This window comes from Mustela putorius, unplaced genomic scaffold, assembly GCF_011764305.1.
Source record: "Mustela putorius furo isolate JIRA1106 unplaced genomic scaffold, ASM1176430v1.1 tig00003845_pilon_pilon_pilon, whole genome shotgun sequence".
NCBI classification, from domain to species: domain Eukaryota; kingdom Metazoa; phylum Chordata; class Mammalia; order Carnivora; family Mustelidae; genus Mustela; species Mustela putorius.
Window position 1 is genome coordinate 93,497,446 of NW_025421998.1, and position 21,103 is coordinate 93,518,548.

The following is a 21,103-nucleotide window of genomic DNA, read 5'->3' on the forward strand; positions in this document are numbered from 1 at the left end:
TCCTTTTTTTAGAGAGAAAGAGAGGGAGAGAGAGGGAGATCACAAGCTGGGGGAAGAGTAGAGGGAGAAGTGGACTCCTCACTGAGTAGGGAAGCTGATGTGGGATTTGTGCCCAGGATCCCGGGATCATGACCTGAGTGGAAGGCAGATGCTTAGCTGACTGAGCCACACAGGCACCCAAGTGTCAGGTCTTCCATTGTATAGCACATCTTTTGCTTTTATGTGCACATTGTTTTCTTACAAAGATCCTGAATTTTTATATATTCAAATGTGTCAATCTTTTCCTTTATACTTCCTGGATTTCCTTCCTAACTTGCTTATTAGTTCTGCTCCATCCACCAAATTGAGAAAAGCACTAGAGCTTTCTAGTGGCTAAGAACATGGGCTTTGTGGTCATAATACTTTGGATTAAATCTTATTTCACCATAACTAGTTGTGAGTACTTGGGCAAGTTACCATTCCATAGTTCGACTATGGAATGGTAATGATGAAAGTACCTACTTCATAAAGTAGTTAGGGGAGGGATTAATTTAATATATGTCAAAACTTTAGAACAGGGCGCCTGGGTGGCTCAGTGGGTTAAAGCCTCTGCCTTTGGCTCAGGTCACGATCCCAGGGTCCTGGGATCAAGGCCCACATAGGGCTCTCTGCTCAGCGGGGAGCCTGCTGCCTCCTCTCTCTCTGCCTGCCTCTCTGCCTACTTGTGATCTCTGTCTGTCAAATAAATAAAAATTTTAAAAATCTTAAAAAAAAAACCACTTTAGAACAGAACACACAGAATTACTCAAAATGTTTATTGAGACCTAGAATTAACAACGGTCCTCAAACTTTACCATGCTCAAATTCACTAAACAACTTGTTAAAATATAGATTGTAGAGCCTCATGCCCAGAGTTTTGGTTCAGTAAATCTGCAGGAGAGCCTGCATTTTTAAAAATAGGGTTCCAGGTAATGCTGCTGCTGCTGATTGTGGGCACCTCCCTTTTACAACTGCTTATTCAGAATTAAAAGAATGTTTCTTAATCTTTAAAAAGTTAATGTTACAGTATATGGGATCATTCTTCTACAGATGTTGATTTCCAATTTACTTAATTATATCTCCTTAGTGTACAGATAGTGTACATGGGATATGTATCTGTATTGGTTCCTTTTATAGGTGGATAATACCGTGGCCAGATATGGGATTCTTAAAGGCACTTTTTTCCTTTCCTTTTCTCCAGAGAGAGAAATGCCAATGTTGACTTATATTTCCTTTCTGGTCTGTCTACAAGCTTCTGATCATCTGTAACTCCGATATTCAGGAATCTCATCAGGAAACTTAACTTTCACTTGTTATTTCTTCTTTCTTTAGCTCAGAGATTAAGTCTTCTATTGTTTTTTACTTCTCTATCTGCTTTTTTCCTTCTAGAAGTCCCTTCGTTCATATATGACATTTCCTGAGTATATATTCTAAGTCACTCACATTTTTACTTATGAATTCCATTTCTGTGTATTTTTTCTTTTTTCATTGTCAAATACTAATGATTAATCACTTATGTAGCCAAGACTATTCTAGGCTCCAGACACATAGCAGCAAACAAAATCTCTGCCCTCACAGATTAGTATAAATTCAGGTAGGGGGACAGACAAATAGGAAAACAAACATATCACTTAATTTCCAACAGTGCTTTGAAGAAAATTCAATCTAGGTAAGGGAGAGAGAGTAGAGGAGAGGCTCTTTTAGAAATAGCAGTTTGTGGTCAAGAAAGGTTTTGTCAGAGGTGATAACACTTAAACATATAGAATGACCTGGGGAAGCTTGGGAGAATATCCCTCAGGCTGAGAAAAAAACAGCAACTACTGAGAAAAGCCCTAGGTTAGAAGTGTACCTGGGAGATCACCAAAAAAATCCCCCAACAAAACAAAACAAAACAAAAAAACCCCAGGACAGCCAATATAGCTGGTGTTAAGAAAATGCAGATAGTGTAAAACAACAATTCTCAAACCTCTTGGTCTTGGGATCACTTTACACTCTTAAAAATTATTGAGGATCTCTAAAAGCTGTTGGTTATGTGGGCTACATTTATTGATATTTACCGTACTAGAAAATAAGACTGAGAAATAGTCAACTATTAATTTAATAAGAAATCTATTATGTAACATTTTTTAAAGTACATTGTCCAAAACAAACAAACAAAAAATTAGTGAGAAGAATGACACTTTTACATCTTTACAATTCTTTTTAATGACTAGCTTAATAGAAAGCTGAACTCTAATGTTTCTACATTAATCTACAGCAATAACCACACATCAATGAACAGCTGGAAACTCCATTTTACACTCATGAAAATCCAACTAAAAATTAAATAACATCTTGGCATGTTTTATATTAATAACATCTTGGTATTTTTACATTCCTGTGGATCCTCTGAAAGAGCCTTAAGGGTCACTGCTGGCTATCCCCACATTTTAAGAATCACTAGTTTAGAAGATAAAATGACAGAGGCTGGCAGGGGCCAGATTATACAGACCTTGAGAACCATAGTTAAAAGGTCTAGGTTCTGATTTAAATGAATGTGGTTTTCTTTTTTCTTCTCTCCTTTTTTATTTTTAAGATTTTATTTATTTGAGAGAGAGAACATGAGGGGTGAAGGGGCAGGAGAGGGAGAAGCAGGTTGACGCGACTAGATCCCAGGACCCTGGAATCATGACCTAAGCCGAAGGCAGACACCAAAACAACTTGACCAAGCCACCCAGGCTTCCCTGGAATGTGGTCTTCTAAGTAAAGAAGTAACATAAATTACATCTTAAATGATCACTTCCACTGTTATGTAGAGAAGAAACTGTAAGGCAGCAAAACCATTTAGAAGGTTATTGCAGTAACTCGGTAGATCAAAGTAGCTAAGACTAAGGCGGTGGCAACGGAAGTAGCGAGAAGTGGTACGGCAGTTCAAGATCTATTTCAAAGGCAGTGCCAATGGAACTCACTAAAAGACTTGTACCTGGATATGAAGAAAAAAGATCTTACTTGATCTTGTAGCACACAAATTTGGTTCTTAGCCATGATTTTGTTTTTTCAGTTTGTCTCTGAAATTTATACATTTGGGGATTAGTTCCAGAGAAAATTCTCCTGGGTCCATATTTGAAATACATCCTTTCTCAAATTACTTCTTACCACTTGCCCTGCTATCACCTTAGCCCAAGTGACCATCATCTCTCCCCTAGAATCTCCAATGATTTGTTCACTGAACTCACAGATGATCAGAGTAAAAAGAAAACAGGAAATTGTGGATAATGCATTTTAAGTATGGTTGACACAAGCAAAAACACATGGAACTCCACTCAGAGCATTTTAATCAAACAAAAGACTTTGGCTCTATATCAAAATACAGGCATAGGACAATACATTTTTATATTTTAAATTAAAATATGGGGGACGCCTGGGTGGCTCAGTTGGTTAAGCAGCTGCCTTCGGCTCGGGTCATGATCCCAGCGTCCTGGGATCGAGTCCCACATCGGGCTCCTTGCTCAGCGGGGAGCCTGCTTCTCCCTCTGCCTCTGCCTGCCATTCTGTCTGCCTGTGCTCGCTCTCTCCCTCTCTCTCTCTGATAAATAAATAAAATCTTTAAAAAAAAAAATAAAATATGGTATTTATATCTTTTTTCCTTAGGAATTTTTCCCCTTGAACCATCTTCAATTAACAACCAACTGCTGGTACTGATTGCATAGTACAAGCATCTACTTAAATAGCAAATGTAAACAGCAACATACTTTTCGTTTGCTCTTTAAACAAAGGACATCTCAAGTTCAAAGATCACAGCTGTGTGGAGGTAATACATATTAATAATCTGTGAAAACTCAAATAAACCTTAAATTGATAAAAATATCTAAACAAGAACGAAATGAGGTAATTACACATGTTGCTCCTATAAACCTTTCTAGTACTTGTAAAGAGAACAGAATGTCTGCAGCTCTATTTAAAATATAAGCAAGTTCTAGATCCAAACCTCCCTGTTGCTTTCGTCAACTTTGTTTTTTATCTCAAATGAGGAATAACAGTATTATTTTTTCTTTCTTGAGTATAGCTGATACACCATGTTACCTTAGTTGCAGGTATGCAACATAGCAATTTGATAAGTTTATACATTATGCTATATTCACAAGTGTAGCTACCACCTGTCACCATACTGGGTGTTTGGTTTTTTTTTTTTTCCCCCTTTTTAGCACAACTGAACCACCTGCTTCAAAGAGAACATGTAAAGGATTGTTTTCCTATAGCTCTATGCTACAAAAAGCAAAGCAAAGCAGTCAGGTGATCTTCCTATTTCCTTGCCATCCCTTGGCAAACATTCTGCACTGTAATCTTGAGGAGTCTACCTTTAATACAGTTAAGATTTTAACCACTACATTTGAAATCCACCACAAGATGCCCTTCTGTACCATCTTATTAGATCCTGTTTAATCACACCTTTTAACACCATGTTATTCCCCCAGGGCAATTCTGTTTTTCCTCCAGGTTCCTTTATTTACTTCTCCAGTTAGCGAAGTGAAGTTATTTTAAGACCTGACCTTTAAACCATGGTATACATTTTTTCAAGGCTTCTAAAAATGTTTTTAGGTATTTCTAACTATTTAACATTGTTTAAATACTCAGTAAATGTGAGGCACTGTTGGAGTGCCAGAAATATAAAACTCAATGTACTGGAGTTACTTTTATTTAAACTATTCTAAGCCCACATTTTGTTCCAGTTCCCTTTTCTAAAGATGAATAACCACACAATGGATTATTCTGGCTTTCTCCCTTCCTGATAAACTATTATATATATTCAAATGGTGATTACTTAATTATATACTGATTTATCCACAAACCTCTTTGCCCACTAACTAGAACTAACCCAAATATGTTGTGTATGTAGAATAAAAAGATAGCCATTTTATTTCTATTGTTCTGTGCCTATCAGGTTATAAGTCAGGTTATAGTTTTACACACACACACACACACACACACTCTGACTCATTTTATCATTACATTATAACAGAGTAAAACAGTATGTTTTCCATTTCATAAATGAATGATAAGGTTCACTAAGGTTAAGTAGCTAGCCCAAATTCACACCAAGAGGGATTTGAATCCAGATCCATCTCGCACAGTAATAAGAAAGAAATATGGTATCTTCGATAAAGGCTTCAAACAAATCACAAATTCAATGACCATTTATAGTAGACCTTGACAGTAAAACAGGATTTAACCAACATAGCCATTATATGCAAAGAACTATAGGCCTTGGAGACATGGAGATAATCAGACTCTATTTTTTAGGTAACAGTTTAAAAGGAGATTTAAGCTATCTTCTACTTTTCTAGAAGACCCCAATTTAAGTCAGCTCCCCATTACATAAGTTCTTAAACTTTCCTAGTTTTTTCTTTTTTCTCTTCTCTTCTCTTTCTGCCTTTCTTTCTCTCTTCTCCTTCCTTCCCTTCTTTCAAGATTTTACTTTTCAGTAACATCTACAACCAACATGGGGCTTGAACCTACAACTCTGAGATTGAGTTGCACAATCTACCAACCAAGCCAGCCAGGAGGCCCTTCATAAACTTCCTGGTTTCAGAATCTCTCTACAATCTTAGAAGTTATGGAGGACTTTTCAGAGCTTTATTCTTGTAGGTCATAGCTTTCAGTGTTACCATATTAAAAATTATAACCAAGAAATTTTTATATTTAATTCCAAAACAACAAAATAATGAAAAGAGAAAGTGCTATTTCTTTTATTTTTTATAATATCTTTACTATCTATCTTAACAGAAGACATCTGGATTCTCTTATTTTCTGCATTCAGTCTGTTGCACTATCACACATTTTATCACTGGATCCTCATGAGAGAATGAGAGTGAAAAGACAAATAAATATCTTAGCATTATTATGAAAATAGTTCTGAACTCAAGGACCCTTCAAGGCATCCTTTACTATTCCTTCAGAGCACTTTTCAAAAATGTATAATTACATTTGTGTGCACAGATTTTGTTCAAGGTCTGTGTTACCTCTAGATTACAGGTTCCACAGTGATTGTTTTTGTACATGAGTATGTCCACAATGTCTATACACTGTGTTCAACACCTAGTTGTCACAAAAACATCTACTGAATTATCATATTATAATAATATAAAGAAACCATTGTGGTTAAAAGAGGGTAAATGGGCAATATGTGCCTGGAAACAAATTTGGAAGGCTTCTTATTTGACTTGGATCCTAAAGGATACTTAGAATTTTGTTAAAGGTGGGTTGGTGCGGGTGGGTGTAAGAGTATTCCAGCCACAGTAAACAATCATCAGTGGCATCTAGGTACAAGTTATGTTCATAATAAGTCTTGTAATAGTACGGTTTGGCTATCGCGTAGGTAAGAGTTTAGGAGGAGATATAAGTAATAAAGGTAAGTTGAAAAATCTTCAATGAGGTTTGGCTTCTGTTTTAGAGACAAAACCCAAATGGTCAACATCCACGGTTTAATTCCTTATACTATGATTTATTAGATGGGCTTGGATATGTTTATTCCAGATCTTTTTTTTTTTTTTTAAAGACTTTATTTATTTATTTGACAGAGAGAAATCACAAGTAGGTAGAGAGGCAGGCAGAGAGAGAGAGAGGAGGAAGCAGGCTCCCTGCTGAGCAGAGAGCCCGATGCGGGACTCGATCCCAGGACCCTGAGATCATGACCTGAGCCGAAGGCAGCGGCTTAACCACTGAGCCACCCAGGCGCCCTGTTTATTCCAGATCTTAATTCTGCCATACTTCACATGGCTATTGTAATGTTTTTAAGAGATCATAATTTTATGTGTTATTTTGTTTACTGTCATTACTCTAAACTATTATCCTTTCCCCCTTAACTACTACTTACAAAGGCATCTTAAGAAAAAAAAAAAGAGATTTATTTATTTGAGGGACAGAGAGAGAAAAGCTGCGAAGGAGAAGCAGAGGGACAAGCAGATTCCACATCAAGCACAGAGCCAGACTCAGGGCTCAATCCCATGAACCCAAGATTATGAGCCTAAATCAAGAGTAAGGTGCTTAACCAACTGAGCCACCCAGGTACCCCTACTTACAAAGGCATCTTAACCATTTCCTCTGTCCTACTCCCATTCCTCTCTCACCCATTCTCTATAGTCAGAGGGGAAATCCCTAAAACACAAATCTGATCACATTACTTTCCCTGCTTAAACCCTTTAATGGCTCCCTAGTGACTCAAAATAAAACCTAAACTTTTTAGCAGACTACAAGATCCTAAATGATGCCACAGTGCCTCCTGCCTTATCAGGCACTATTCTTCCCATCCCTTACTCAATAAACTCAACCACAATGACCTTCCAAAAGAGCAGGAAAGCCTTTACACAAGCTATTTCTTCTTCTTGGAACTCTTATCAAGCACTTTCAAAACAAGCACAGCTTTTCCAGTTAGAAGAGATCTTTATTTTTTTTATTCTTTAAGATTTATTTATTTAGTTAGTTATTTGACAGACAGAGATCACAAGTAGGCAGAGAAGCAGGCAGAGAGAGAGAGGGAAGCAGGCTCCCAGCCGAGCAGAGAGCCCGACCCGGGGCCGATTCCAGGACCCTGAGACCATGACCCGAGCCAAAGGCAGAGGCCCTAACCCACTGAGCCACCCAGGCGCCCCTAGAAGAGATCTTTAGATCTCACTTCCTCAAAGAATGCCTATCCTGATCACATTTAACTCCATAGTACCTGGCATTTTTTCCTTTGGGCATATAATCACAATTCAGAATCTGGATATATGTATTTTTTTAAATAATTTGTTTAATGGACATCTTCTGATTACAGAGGCCACAGCGAAGCCAGCACATATAGTAATTTTTTTAAAAAACTGCAGTTTTTATTGTTATAAATGGCTTTTGATCTGATTAGACATATATTTTAGATGTTTACTCTGGCAACAATGTTTAGGTCAATTAACAAGCCAAAGAGGCACTAGAGGCAAAGAGTACCATTAAAAACATGCCACAATTATAGGTAAGAAGTAATGAGAGTCTGAACTACTGCTGATAGATTTAATATCCTCATAATAAGCCTGTAAGGTAGCAAGGAGGAAGCTAAGGTTGTTCTGAGGGAGTAAATACACACTCCATAAGATAAAGTTTTAAAACTTTTCATATAATAATACAGCTATGAGTTTAGATGACCAACTTCACAAAGTAAATCACCACAACTGTAATACTGAAGTGGGTACAAAAGAAATCCCTTTATTCAATGTAATAAAGTCTTGTGGTTGGGTAACTGAAAATATTTGTTAAATCAGAGAATCATAAGCAATGATAGAATCTTAAACAACCTATTTCACTTAAAACTGTAAAATGAACAGTTACTGACCAATCCTGATATAGGGCAAGGGATCTTCCTTTAAATATAACCCATACCTAATCTGATGGCAAGTATTTTTTTTTTTTAAAAGGAAACTACCAGTTAACCTGATGCACTGATATAAGTGTAAGTGTAAGTCAGTTAAGGGAACTTAAAACTATTTTCTCCTTTTGAATACTATAGTTGAAATGATGCAAACTGAATAGCAATTTACAATGTGATGGCCAAATGCATGATTTACACCTAGGAGGGCACAGAGGAGACTCTTTATGAGGGCTGTAGGTAGAGAACATTATTTAGTAATGTATTCATCAAGAAAATTAAGAAAAATATAGATTTTTCATATTTACTATTTACAAAGCCACCCTCACTTAGGGTTAATATAGATAGATATGTCAGATACAGTTAAGAGTACGTGGAAGACCCGGCATTCCACATAGCAGAGCGCTTGATGGTGGTGGTGTTCTCATTCTTCTTTGCACATTTGTCTTACTGTGACATGCTACAGCTTAAATACTGAGTTAAGTAGATGGTTATTATCTAGTTTTAACTAAAGTAAACCTTATGAAATAGATATGAGGCTTGAAAGGAACTCATACCAAAAAATCTCAAACCTCCTACTGAACCTAACACTACTGCTGCTAGAGGAAAAGGCAAAGCTGCCATGTTGAGTCCTCTTAGTACAAGCTTTTTGGCAGCCACATACAGGATTAAAACAATGATCTGATCCAGTGGTTCTCACTAGGGTGACTCTTGGCAGAATATCTGAAGATATTCTGATTGTTAGAATTGAGGGAAAGATACTATTGGCACCTAGTAGGTAGAGACCAGGGATATTGCTTAACATCCTATAATATGAAGGACAGCTCCCCCAGCCAAGATTTATCCAGGCCAAATGTCAGCAGTGCCCAGTTTGAGAAATCCTGACCTAACTGGATCTGATAAGAAACTAGCCAGTTTTTAAAAATTTTCCAGATTATTCAAAATACGTATTTGTATCCACTATCATTAATGATGAAACTTGCTGTAATGGTGTAATGGCCTGAGCTATGAGCCAGAGATAAATAAAACCATCAAAATTCCCTTCATTTTTAACTTAGCTTTTAAAAATTTATTTTTGTACAGAACACAGATGATTTATAAGACTGACAGAGATGTAGTGGGGGTAATGAATTTTACTGATAATACAAAAATTTTTAAAGTCTGAAGAGTCAAACAATGAAAGCTAATAAAGAGGTTTCAGTACATTAACGGAGGTTTCGGTACATTAACATAAGTAGAGTTCATCAAGATTCTAATTTAAATTCCTGGCTAAAAGAATCTGGTAAAGAAATGTTTTATCCTCGGCCACCTAGGTGGTTCAGTCGGTTAAGCATCTGCCTTCGGCTCAGGTCATGATCCCAGGGTCCTAGAATCGAGTCCCACATCAAACTTCCTGCTTGGCAGGGAGTCTGCTTCTTCCTCTCCCTTCTGCTCATGCATGTGCTCTCTCAAATAAATAAATAAATAAATAAAATCCTAAAGAAAAAGAAATGTTTTCTTTTTTAGGACAAGCACAACCCAGGATATTAAATTGATTCAAGATAATAATCCAGATTGAAAACCAAGGTGCCAAGGTATAAAAAGTATAAGTATAAAGTATAAAAGAGAGCCAAAGTATAAAAGAGAACTACATGAGCTGCTAATTAATAAAGTCCCAAGAAGAATAATTGTACATAATACAACAGTAGGTGGGGAGGCATTACAAAGCATGGCCTCTGTAATCACAGTGTCTGGGTCCAAATCCCAGATCTTCCACATAAGCAATGTACCCCTGGCCAACCTGCCTAACTTTTCTAAACCTACTACTTCCTCTACCAAATGAAAATTATAATATCTAATTCTTATGGTTCTTGTGAAAATATATGGTATAGCATAATAGTGTAGAACACAAGCTTTAAAAACAGAATTTCAGCTCTGACACTTATTAGCTCTATAATCTTGGACAAAGTACTCAACTCCCAAGTGTCAGTTTCTTCATCTATAAAACATATATTTAAATCAAAATCACAAATTTTGTTATATAAGTATGTAGAGAAGAGTTGATAAACATATCTGAAGTTTAAAGAATGACTATAAAGTTAAGAAACAGCACTGCCAGTACCTTAAAGGCTTCCCAAGTGTCCCTTCTCAGTTGCATCCACTGTTTGCCATTCCTGGGGTAAACACTATTACTCTTCACTTTCATGATAATTATTCTCTTGATTTTCCTTATAATTCTGTACCTATATTTGCATTCCTGAACAATACAGTTAATCCCATGTTGAACTTTTTATAAATAGAATCATGTTGCATTTAATTTTTTGTGACTTCTACTGTTTGACTAGTATTACGTTTGTGGGATCATACACATTGGTGAAGGAACTGGTTTTTCCTGGTCCATTTGAACTAAGTTTTTATTAAACTAGTAAGAACAGATACTACACTTGATCTTAGCCAAAAGGCCAAGAAGCGATGAACCAAATTTTTATTCCATAAGTGAATAGATTTACCTACATAATCCACTGCTAATAGACATTTGGATTTCTTTTTATGTATTTTGGAATTAAAATGAATAATGCTGCTATGAAGAGTTATATCCACATGACTCCTGGTCCATATATCCAGATTTTCTCTAGGGCAATGGCTGGTTCTCAAATTATGATTCCTGTACCAGTAGCACAGCATCACCTGGGAACTATCAGGCTCCATCCCAAGCCTACTGAATCTGAAACTCCGGGGGCGGGGCCCAGCAGCCTGTTTTAATAATCCCTCCCGGGAATTCTGATGCACACTCAAGTTTGACAACCACCTGTCTAGGTTAAATACCCAGGAGTGGTACTGCTGGTTGTAGAACGCCGTATTATTTTCCAAAGTGGTTCTTCTAATTTATACTCCCACCAGCAGTGGAAGAGCTCCACTGCTCCATATCCTCACCAGTGCTTGATACTGTTCAACTGTTTCATTTCTGCTCATGTAATCTGTATAAAATGTTCTCCCATGGTTTTAATTTCTGTTCTCCTGTTGATGAGATTAATGATCTTTGTATATGCTTATTAGTTGTTTAATTTTTTTTTTTAATTTAAATGCCTGCTCCAGTTTTTTGCCCTTTTTTCTATTCGGTGTTATGTCTTTGTCTTAGTGATTCATACTTCCTTAAGTATATAGTTCATACCAGTTGTCCATTCGTTAAGATTAAGTTATTTGTGGCCTCTATGCTGAGAAGTCTCTCTCATTCTCTTTTGGATCTTTCACTCTGGAAACACCCAGCTGCTACTCAGTGAGGTCACCCTGTGAAAAGGACCATATGAGTAAATTTGGATGTGCATCTTCTTAAGCCCCTGCCACAACCACATGAGGAGGCACAGGAGATTCTCCCTCAGTCCAGCCTTGAGAAAACTGAGGACCTTGGTGACTGACACCTTGCCTTCAGCCTCTTGAGACCATGAACTAGAACCACCCAGCTAAGCTGCTCTCAGATTCCTGACCCACAGAAACTGTAGGATAAATGTTTACTGTTTTCAGATCCCAAATTTTGGGATAACTTATTACATAGCCATAGGTAATTAATACCAGTATATTACAAATACCTTCTGTTCTGTACCTTGGTCTTTTCTTAGGGGGGTCTGAATAAATAGAAGTTTCTATTTTCAATGTTGTCAAATTTATTTATTTTTATGGTTTTCAGGATTTTTTTTTTTAAGATTTATTTGAGAAAGAGAGTGTGGGGATGGGGAGCAGAGGGAGAAGGAGAGAAAAAATCTCCAGCAGACTCCTCACGGAGCACAGAGCCCAACCCCAGGACCCCAAGATCATGACCTGATTTGAAACCAAGAGTTGGATGTTCAACCAACTGAGCCACCCGGGTGCCCCTGGTGTATTCAGTCTTAAGAAATCCTTCCCTGCTTTGAGCTCATAAATGTATCCTCCTTTACAGGAAGAAAAAAAAAAAAAAAAAGCTTTCTGGGGGCATCTGGGCTCAGTCAGTCAGTTCAGTTAATGTTCAACTCCTGATTACAGCTCAAGTCATGATCTCAGGGTCCTGGGATGAAGCCCCGTTGGGCTCCTTGCTCAGTGGGGAGTCCACTTGTCTCCCTCTCCCTCTGCCACTCCCTCTCTATATCTCTTTGGAATAAATAAATATTTTTTTCAAAAATAAAAGATTTTAAAAAGCTTTCTGAGTTCATCTTTTTGTATTTAACCTTCAATCTACCAGGAATTGATTTTTGTGCCTAGTAAGAGGGAGTTGAACTTCATTTAACACAGTAAGCAAGTGTTCCAAACAAGTATATCCTTTCCCAACTAATTCACCAGCTAATATTCACGCATAAACCTCAACATAAGCATATAAAATTCATTAGAAAGCTCTGTCTATTTTGGCTCACCTGTCATTTTGTTATTCATCTTCCCTTTTCTTTTTGTAGGCTCCTCAGACACCTGACACACAGGCTAGGTCTCACAACCCAGGCTTGTGGGACCCTCAAAGTCACCCTCCCTCATGCACTCCTCAAGATTACATAATTACTCAAGACATCATTCAAAAGCAGATCCTCCCTCCCTTTCTAACAAGGCTGTAATCCAACTGACATTCTTAAGGATCTATTTAAAGTAAAACCTGCCCACTTCCAAGTTTCATACTGTTAAAAGAAATTTAAAAAATAATAAAAGAAAATATAAAGAAAAAACAAGTGGGATTTTTTTTTTTAAAGTAGGCTCCACGCCCAGTGTGGAGCCCCATGTGGGGCTTGAACTCATAACCCTGAGATCGAGAGTTGGACTGACTGAGCCACCCAGGCACCCCATAATCAGGAAAATTTTTAAATATAAAAATCAAATAATAAAATTAAAGTGATGTTTGTTGGTAGTCCTGGCACTCATGTGATATTTTACAAAGTGGTATATTAAAAATCTTAGTTATCACTAGAAATGAATCTTTGGGTAAGAGTCATGTCCATCTCATGTTCACTAAGATAATAACCAGGGCCCAGCAGTGCCTCATATGTAGCAAGCATTCAAATTTGTTGACTGAAATAAAAGATTAAGGAAGTCTTATCTTACTGTTCTTTAATAATAATTTGTCAATTCTTGCCTTTTTTTTTTTTAATTTTATTTATTTATGTGACAGACAGAGATCACAAGTAGGCAGAGAGGCAGGCAGACAGAGAGGAGGAACCAGGCTCCCTGCTGAGCAGAGAGCCTGATGCGGGGCTCCATCCCAGGACCCTGAGATCATGACCTGAGCCAAAGGCAGAGGTTTTAACCCACTGGGCCACCCAGGCGCCCCAATTCTTGCCTCTTTTTAGTTCCACAGAAAAGCCTACAGACATTTGGATTTCAAATCTACTGATCTACTGATCAATTTGCAAAAAACTGACATTTTTTTTTAATTTTTTTTTTAAGATTTTATTTATTTATTTGTCAGGGATAGAGGGAGAGAGAGCGAACAAGCATAGGCAGACAGAGAGGCAGGCAGAGGCAGAGGCAGAGGGAGAAGCAGGGTCCCTGCCGAGCAAGGAGCCCGATGTGGGACTCGATGCCAGGACACTGGGATCATGACCTGAGCTGAAGGCAGCTGCTTAACCAACTGAGCCACCCAGGCGTCCCTTTTTAAAAAAAATGTTTTTTAAGATTTTATTAAAACTGACATTTTTTACCATACTAACTCTTCTAACTCATTCTTAGTATACAGTACGTACCTTCATTTATTTAGATCTTCCTGTATGTGTCTAAATAAAGTGCAATTACCCTTTTTTATAAAGGCATGTGTATCTTAAATATTTAAAGTTCACTCTAAGTATCTCCTTTCCTAGGAGATCTTTCTGTCCTCCAACACTTAAACCCATTCTGAATTATGTACTCCTCTTCTGTGATTTCTCTGTACCTGGGGCACACTTTAAACATGGCACAGTATCCTTAATTCTTGATTTATTTGCTCCTACCACTAGATTGTAACCTCCCTGAGGACAGAGATGATCATTTCTGTTTCACAGCACCTACCACACAACCAGCACAAAGGAGCTCAATATTTATTTTTAAACTTTAAGCAAATGAATAAATGTTCTCAATGAATATAAAGTACAAACTGTCTGATAAGAAAAAGGACTACCATTTATTAAGTAGCTTCTATGTGTTGGGCACAATACTATACTGAATGCTTACATGCATAAGCATCCAATTCTAAAAGTAAATCACCCTTTTGACATGTATTTTTATAAAAGCCTAATGTTAGTTGTCCCATCATGTAATAGGCATCAGGAATACTGTAGTGATAGCCCTTAATCACCTGGAGGCTAGAGTCTCATAAGCCTCAGTAAGAAAAGCAGCAGTCTTCATTCATTCAGGCGGTTATAAAAATAATACCATGAACTGGGTTAGCTTACAAACAAAAGAGTTTGTCACAGTTCTGGAGACTGGGATGTCCATGATCAAAGTGCCAGCAGTTTTAGTGTCTGGTGAAGACCCATTTTTGTGGTTCATTGATGGTACTTTCTAGCTATAATCTTATATGCAGGAAGGGATGTGCTAACTATAGGACCAAGAATCCCAATCATGAGGGCTATGCACAGGAAAAGTAAGGAGATAGGAGAAATGAAAGATGCTCTGGGGTTTCAAGTATAAATTATGATAAGTGGAAAATATTATTACAAGAGGGGAAGAAGTAATTTAAAGGGAAAGATAACTAATTCAGTTTAGGATGTGTCTTTGTGATGTCAGTGAGGCATTAAAGTAAAATACTCAGGAAACCACTGGAAATGCAGGATGGACACACTAGCTCAGAGGGTAGCCTGTTTGTTAAGGATGCATAGTAGCCTATGAAAGAACAGATTCAGTTCTGCAGTAAGAAATGGAAGACTGAATTTCAAGAAATAAGGTCTGAATGCCTAAGACAGGCAGTCAGTGACCAGAAAGAAAAAACAAAAGCTCACAGGGGTATCAGAGTCAGGGAAGGTATTTTTGATTTCGTATAGGATGACCTGGATACATCTGAAGGCAAACAGCAAGTAACCAGTGTCAAAGAAGTCAAATAGTGAGAGGGGAAGGATATGAGATAAAAGGAAGAGATTGTCCTGTGTTGTCCCAAAGGACTAAACTAGGGTGATGTTAGAACCCAGAGACAGAAGTTTAAGAAAATATATTTTAGCTTCACATTATGAGATATTTCAGGGCACCTGGGTGGCTCATCAGTTAAGTGTCTGCTTTCTGCTCAGGTCATGATCTCAGGGTCCTCTGGGATCGAGCCCCGCATCGGGCTCCCTGCTCAGCAGGGAGTATGCTTCTCCCTCTGCCTCTGCCTCTCCATCCAGCTCATTCTCTATCACTTGCGCTCTCTCTCAAATAAAATCTTTGATGATGATGATAATAATAATACAGAATTTTTTTTTTTTTTTTTTTTTTTTTTTTTTAGATTTTACTTATTTATAAGAGAGAGAGATCATGAGAGGGGAGAGGTCAGAGGGAGAAGCAGACTCCCTGCTGAGCAGGGAGCCTGACGTGGAACTCTTTCCCAGGACTCCAGGATCACAACCTGAGCCAAAGACAGTTGCTCAACCAACTGAGCCACCCAGGTGCCCCTAATAATAATAGAGATATTTGACAAAAGAACTAACTACCTTATTAAGGAAATTCAATTTAATACTTCGTGATTTGTCAGGAATGCTACAGAAGAAATTTTGTACTGTGTCAGAGGTAAGACTAGGTTCTTTCAACAGTAAATTCTGACCTTTCTCATGTTAAGGAATTACTCCCACTCCCCCTCCTCCCAGCCCCTGGTAACCTCTATTCTATTTTCTATCTCTATGAATTTGCCTATTCTACATATATTTTATGTAAGTGTAATTACACAATAGTTGCCCTTTTGTGTCTGGCTTATTTAACTCACCATAATTTTTTTTTTAAGATTTTATTTATTTATTTATGCTGAGAGAGACACAGCAAGAGAGGGAACACAACCAGGGGCAGTGGCGGGGGGTGGGGGGAAGAAGCAGGCTTCCCAGGGAGCAGGGAGCCCAATGAGGGACTCGATCCCAGGACCCTGAGATCATGACCGGAGGTGAAGGCAGCTGCCTAATGACTGAACCACCCAAGCACTCCACCACAATGTTTTCAAGGTTTCCCCACGTTATGTCATGTAATAGAATTTTTATTTTCTTTTTTTTAATTTTTATTTTAAGTAGGCTCCATGCCCAATATTGGGCTCAAACCTACAACCCTGAGAACAAGAGTCACATGCCCTACTGATTAAGCCAGCCAGGTGCCCCAGGACTTCCTTCCTTTTTATGACTAATACTACATTTTATCTATTCAAACACTTGGACTATTTTCACCTTTTCTCTATTGTAAATAATGCTGCAATGAACATCAGTATGCAAGTATCTATTCAAGTCTGTTTTTTATTCTTATGGGTATTTATACTTAGAAGTGGAATTGTGGGTCATATGGTTATTCTACTTTTGGTTTTTGAGGAACTTCCACTAGAATAACGTTAATACAAAATTCACAATGAGATTCCAATTCACACTCATGAGAATAACTATAATCCAGGGAAAGGAAAGGAAAAGGAAAATAGCAAGTGCTGCAGAGGATGTAGAGAAACTGGAATTTGATGACGGGTGGTGGGATATAATGGAATACTTCTGAGAAAACAGTTTGGCAGTTATTTTGATATATGTCATAACATGGTGGATCTTGCAAACATTTCACTAGGTGAAATAAGATACAGAATGACAAATACTGTATGATTTCACTTACATGAGGTACTCAGAATGGGCATCCATAAAGACAGTAAATAGAAGAGAGTTTAAGGGGCTGGGGAGGGAAGAAGGAATTATTTTTTAAGTGGTGGAATTTTTTTTTAATTGGTGGAGTTTTTGCTGGGGATGATGAAAAAACTGAGGATATAGATAGTGGTGGTTAACATTTTGAATATACTTAATGCCACTGAACTGTACCACCTATAAATGGTTAAATATTAATATAGTTTTAAAAAATCAAAATAATTCAATGTTAAAAGATTCCTTGAGCCAATAAAAATTTATTAATCATTATAAACCTATTAATTCATCTGTTTTAATCATTAAACCTGTTTTTTTTGTTTTGTTTTTAATTATTAATCGGGACCCAATGCAGAAAAGAAAAAGCTATATATTAGATATTTCAACCAGAATGGCATTTAATACAAAGACTAAGATGGTTGTCATTCAAAATACAGAAGGACATTAAAAAAAAAAAAAGGAAGGAAGGTAGGATTAAGAATCAGGAATAGCCACTGGAGCGAGGAGATAAGGGATACATTGCAAGCCAGGGGTCTAAAAGCTACTGCCATCACTGCCTCTACATATCCATGAAGCTGGTATTAAACACTGGAATCTCAGTCTAGATACCACAACTGCTTCTATTCATTTAAATCTCACAACTTTGCTAACCACCCAAAGCAGCAACAAAAAGTTTCCCTGTCCTCTTTGCCTTCCATTGTGGGAATTCATCCAGTGAAGAGAACCTAAGCTGCATTCACATTTGATGGAAGGGAGTTCAGGAAATGCCCTGTATTTCCTCACTTGCAAGATGTTAAAGTACTATGAAAGTGAAAATTGGGAACATTTATTGTACAATCAATAGCATACCATGATTAACTGGCAACATTTTATTTTAGAAATACAAAATAATGGTGAATCTCAGAATTTATACCATCTTAAATTAATAAAAAATGTTAAATTTTGCTTTCTAATAAAAACTCTATTTTTTTTAAAGATTTTATTTATTTATTTGACAGACAGAGACCACAAGTAGGCAGAGAGGCAGGCAGAGAGAGAGGAGGAAGCAGGCTCCCTGCTACGCAGACAGCCCCATGCGGAGCTCAATCCCAGAACCCTGGGATCATGACCTGAGCTGAAGGCAGAGGCTTTAACCCACTGAGCCACCCAGGTGCCCCTCTAATAAAAACTCTAAAAGCTCTCTAAATAGGGGCATCTAGCAGGCTTAGTCAATGGAGCATGTGATTCTTGATCTCAGGGTTGTAGGGCTGAGCCCCATGCTGAATGCAGAGGTTAGTAAAGGAGCACCTGGGAGGCTCAGTCGTTAAGCTTCTGCCTTTGGCTCAGGTCATGATCCCAGAGTACTGGGATCAAGACCCACATCTGGCTCCCTGCTCAGTGGGAAGCCTGCCTTCTCCCTCTCCCACTCCCTCTGCTTGTGTTCCCTCTCTCACTGTCTCTCTCTCTGTCAAATTAAAAAAAAAAAAATCTTTAAAAATAAAATCTTAAGGCCTCGGTAGTTCAGTTGGTTGGGTGGCTAGCACTTGATTTCGGCTAAGGTCACCATCTCAAGGTTATGAGATGCAGCCCTGAGGTGGACTTCACACTCAACTCAGGCTTCACATACAAATGGGAGTCCCCTTGAGATTCTCCCTCTCCCAGTTCCCTTTCCACCTCCCGCCCCCCACTCAAATCACATTTGCTTGTGCACTCTAAAACAAATAAAATCTTCAAACTAAACTAAAATCTTTAAAAAAAAAATCCCTCTAAATAAAAACATGCTCTCATACTATCTCCTAAAATCTCTGTATTTTTGCATTTCACATCCAGGCATTTAATGTAACAAGAATTTTTTTTATCATTTTGAAGTTAAAGTCCAAATTAATTTTCCAGTACCCTTTATTGAAAAGGGCATTCTTTTCTCACTAACCAACATGTATCTGTCATATATTAAATAACCAAAATTTGTCATTCATCAAGTAAACTATAATTACAGATTTTCTTCTGTTTTGTTCCACTGGTCCATCCATCCATCACTAGACTAGACTACTCACGACAGTGTCTTAATTACTATACTTTGTAATAAATCCCAATAACTGGTAAAAAGTCTCCCCAAACTGTCCTCTTTGAGAATGTCTTGGCTATTTTGGCTCTTTATTGATTTTCCAGAGAATTTTAGAAAGAATCAGCTTTTTAAGTTCCACCTGAAAAACAACAAAAACAAAAACAAAACCAAATGAACCAACCAACCAAAAAAATAACTTAATGCCTTGACTGGAATTATATTAAATATATAAATCCATGGGGCGCCTGGGTAGCTCAGTTGGTTAAGCGACTGCCTACGGCTCAGGTCATGACCCTGGAGTCCTGGGATGGAGTCCATCAGGGACTCCCACATCAGGATCTCTGCTCGGCAGGGAGTCTGCTCTCCCACTGACCTCTCTCCTCTCGTGGTCTATCTCTCTCTCTTAAATAAAAAAAAAAAAAAAAAAAGATTTAGGACGCCTGGGTGGCTCAGTTGGTTGAGCAGCTGCCTTCGGCTCAGGTCATGATCCCAGCGTCCTGGGATTGAGTCCCATATCGGGCTCCTTGCTGGGCGGGGAGCCTGCTTCTCCCTCTGCCTCTGCCTCTGCCTGCCATTCTGTCTGCCTGTGCTTGCTCTCTCTCTCTCTCTCTCTCTGATTAAAAAAAAAAAAAAAAGATTTTAAAAAATATATACAAATCCATTTGGAGAATAAGATCTATACAATATTGAGTCTATCAATCCATGTACATGATATTTTGCCCCTTCAGGTCTTCTTTAATTCACCTCAATAGGCTCATTACACTTCATTTCACCTCAAAACCTCAGACTTTTTATCTGGAATCTTTCTGCCTAAAGTACATCCCTCATAATTTCCCTTAAAAAGGGCTGATGGAGTTCATTAAAATAAACTTTTACCTCATCCTTAAGGGATAGTTTCACTAAGTACAGAATTTATAAGTATACATTGGCAATTATTCTGGAAAAAAAAAAGACATACCTTTCTTCCTTTTTTTTTAATTTTTAAGATTTTATTTATTTATTTGACAGATCACAAGTAGGCAGAGAGACAGGCAGAGAGAGAGAGAGGGGAGGAAGCAGGCTCCCCGCTGAGCAGAGAGCCCAATGCGGGGCTCAATCCCAGGCCCCTGGGATCATAACCTGAGCCGAAGGCAGAGGCTTTAACCCACTGAGCCACCCAGGCACCCCAAGACATACCCTTCTGTTGAGAAGTTAGCTATCTCTGCATAACTGCTCCTTTGAAAGAAGTCTTTTTTTCCTCTGGCTGCTTTTAAGATTTTTCTCTTTGTATCGGGGTTTATGCCATTTCACTGATTTGTCTGGGTGCAGATTTCTTTTTATTTATACTATCAGAAATTCATTGAGCTTCCTATCAACTGGTTTCTCATCAGAACTAGAAAATTTTCAACCAGAAATAACTCTTCAAATATTACCTTTGCATCATTCCCTCTTTCCTCTCTTTATGAAACTTAAATATGTTAGATCTCACTCTATCTTTCTTATCATGCAATCTCTCTTCAATATTTTCCATTGTTTCGACTCTTAGCAGTACAGTCAGGAAAGTTTTTCCTGTCTTATCTTCCAGGTAACTAATTCTTCTTCAGTTAGAAATAATCTGCTCAAGCTTTCCCTTCGGTATATTTGGCATAGTTTCATTTCTGCACTTTGTATTTAATTTTCTCAAGTTTACTAAGGAACTTGTTATAGTCTCTTGTTCTCTGCTTGCCTTCAAATTTGTCTTTTATTCTTTCAACATAACAAGTAACAATTGTTTTAAATCCGTCTGATATTTGAGGGGTTTTTTTGATCTGTTTCTTATTCACAGTGGTATTTCCATGCATGTTATTATATTTTTCTTTTTAAAAACTTATTTTGAGGTATATGAACATAAAGCAAACTACACATTTATATGTCAATTACATCTCCATTAAAAAACTACATTGG

General features: G+C 37.7%; 1 protein-coding gene and 1 pseudogene across 5 annotated transcripts in view; both read right to left on the minus strand.

Moving 5' to 3' along the window:
• The window catches only part of BRAF (B-Raf proto-oncogene, serine/threonine kinase), a 177,808-nt gene that overhangs the window by 136,474 nt on the left and 20,231 nt on the right, over window positions 1-21,103 (minus strand). The window contains exon 2 of one of the 5 annotated variants that reach the window (XM_045063073.1): window positions 11,541-11,656. The exons of the other annotated variants lie outside the window; for them this stretch is intronic. The gene's annotated coding sequence lies outside the window, so the exon portion shown is untranslated. The remainder of the gene's footprint in view (window positions 1-11,540; window positions 11,657-21,103) is intronic. 5 annotated transcript variants of the gene reach the window in all.
• Window positions 10,749-10,842, minus strand: LOC123387136 (annotated as a pseudogene).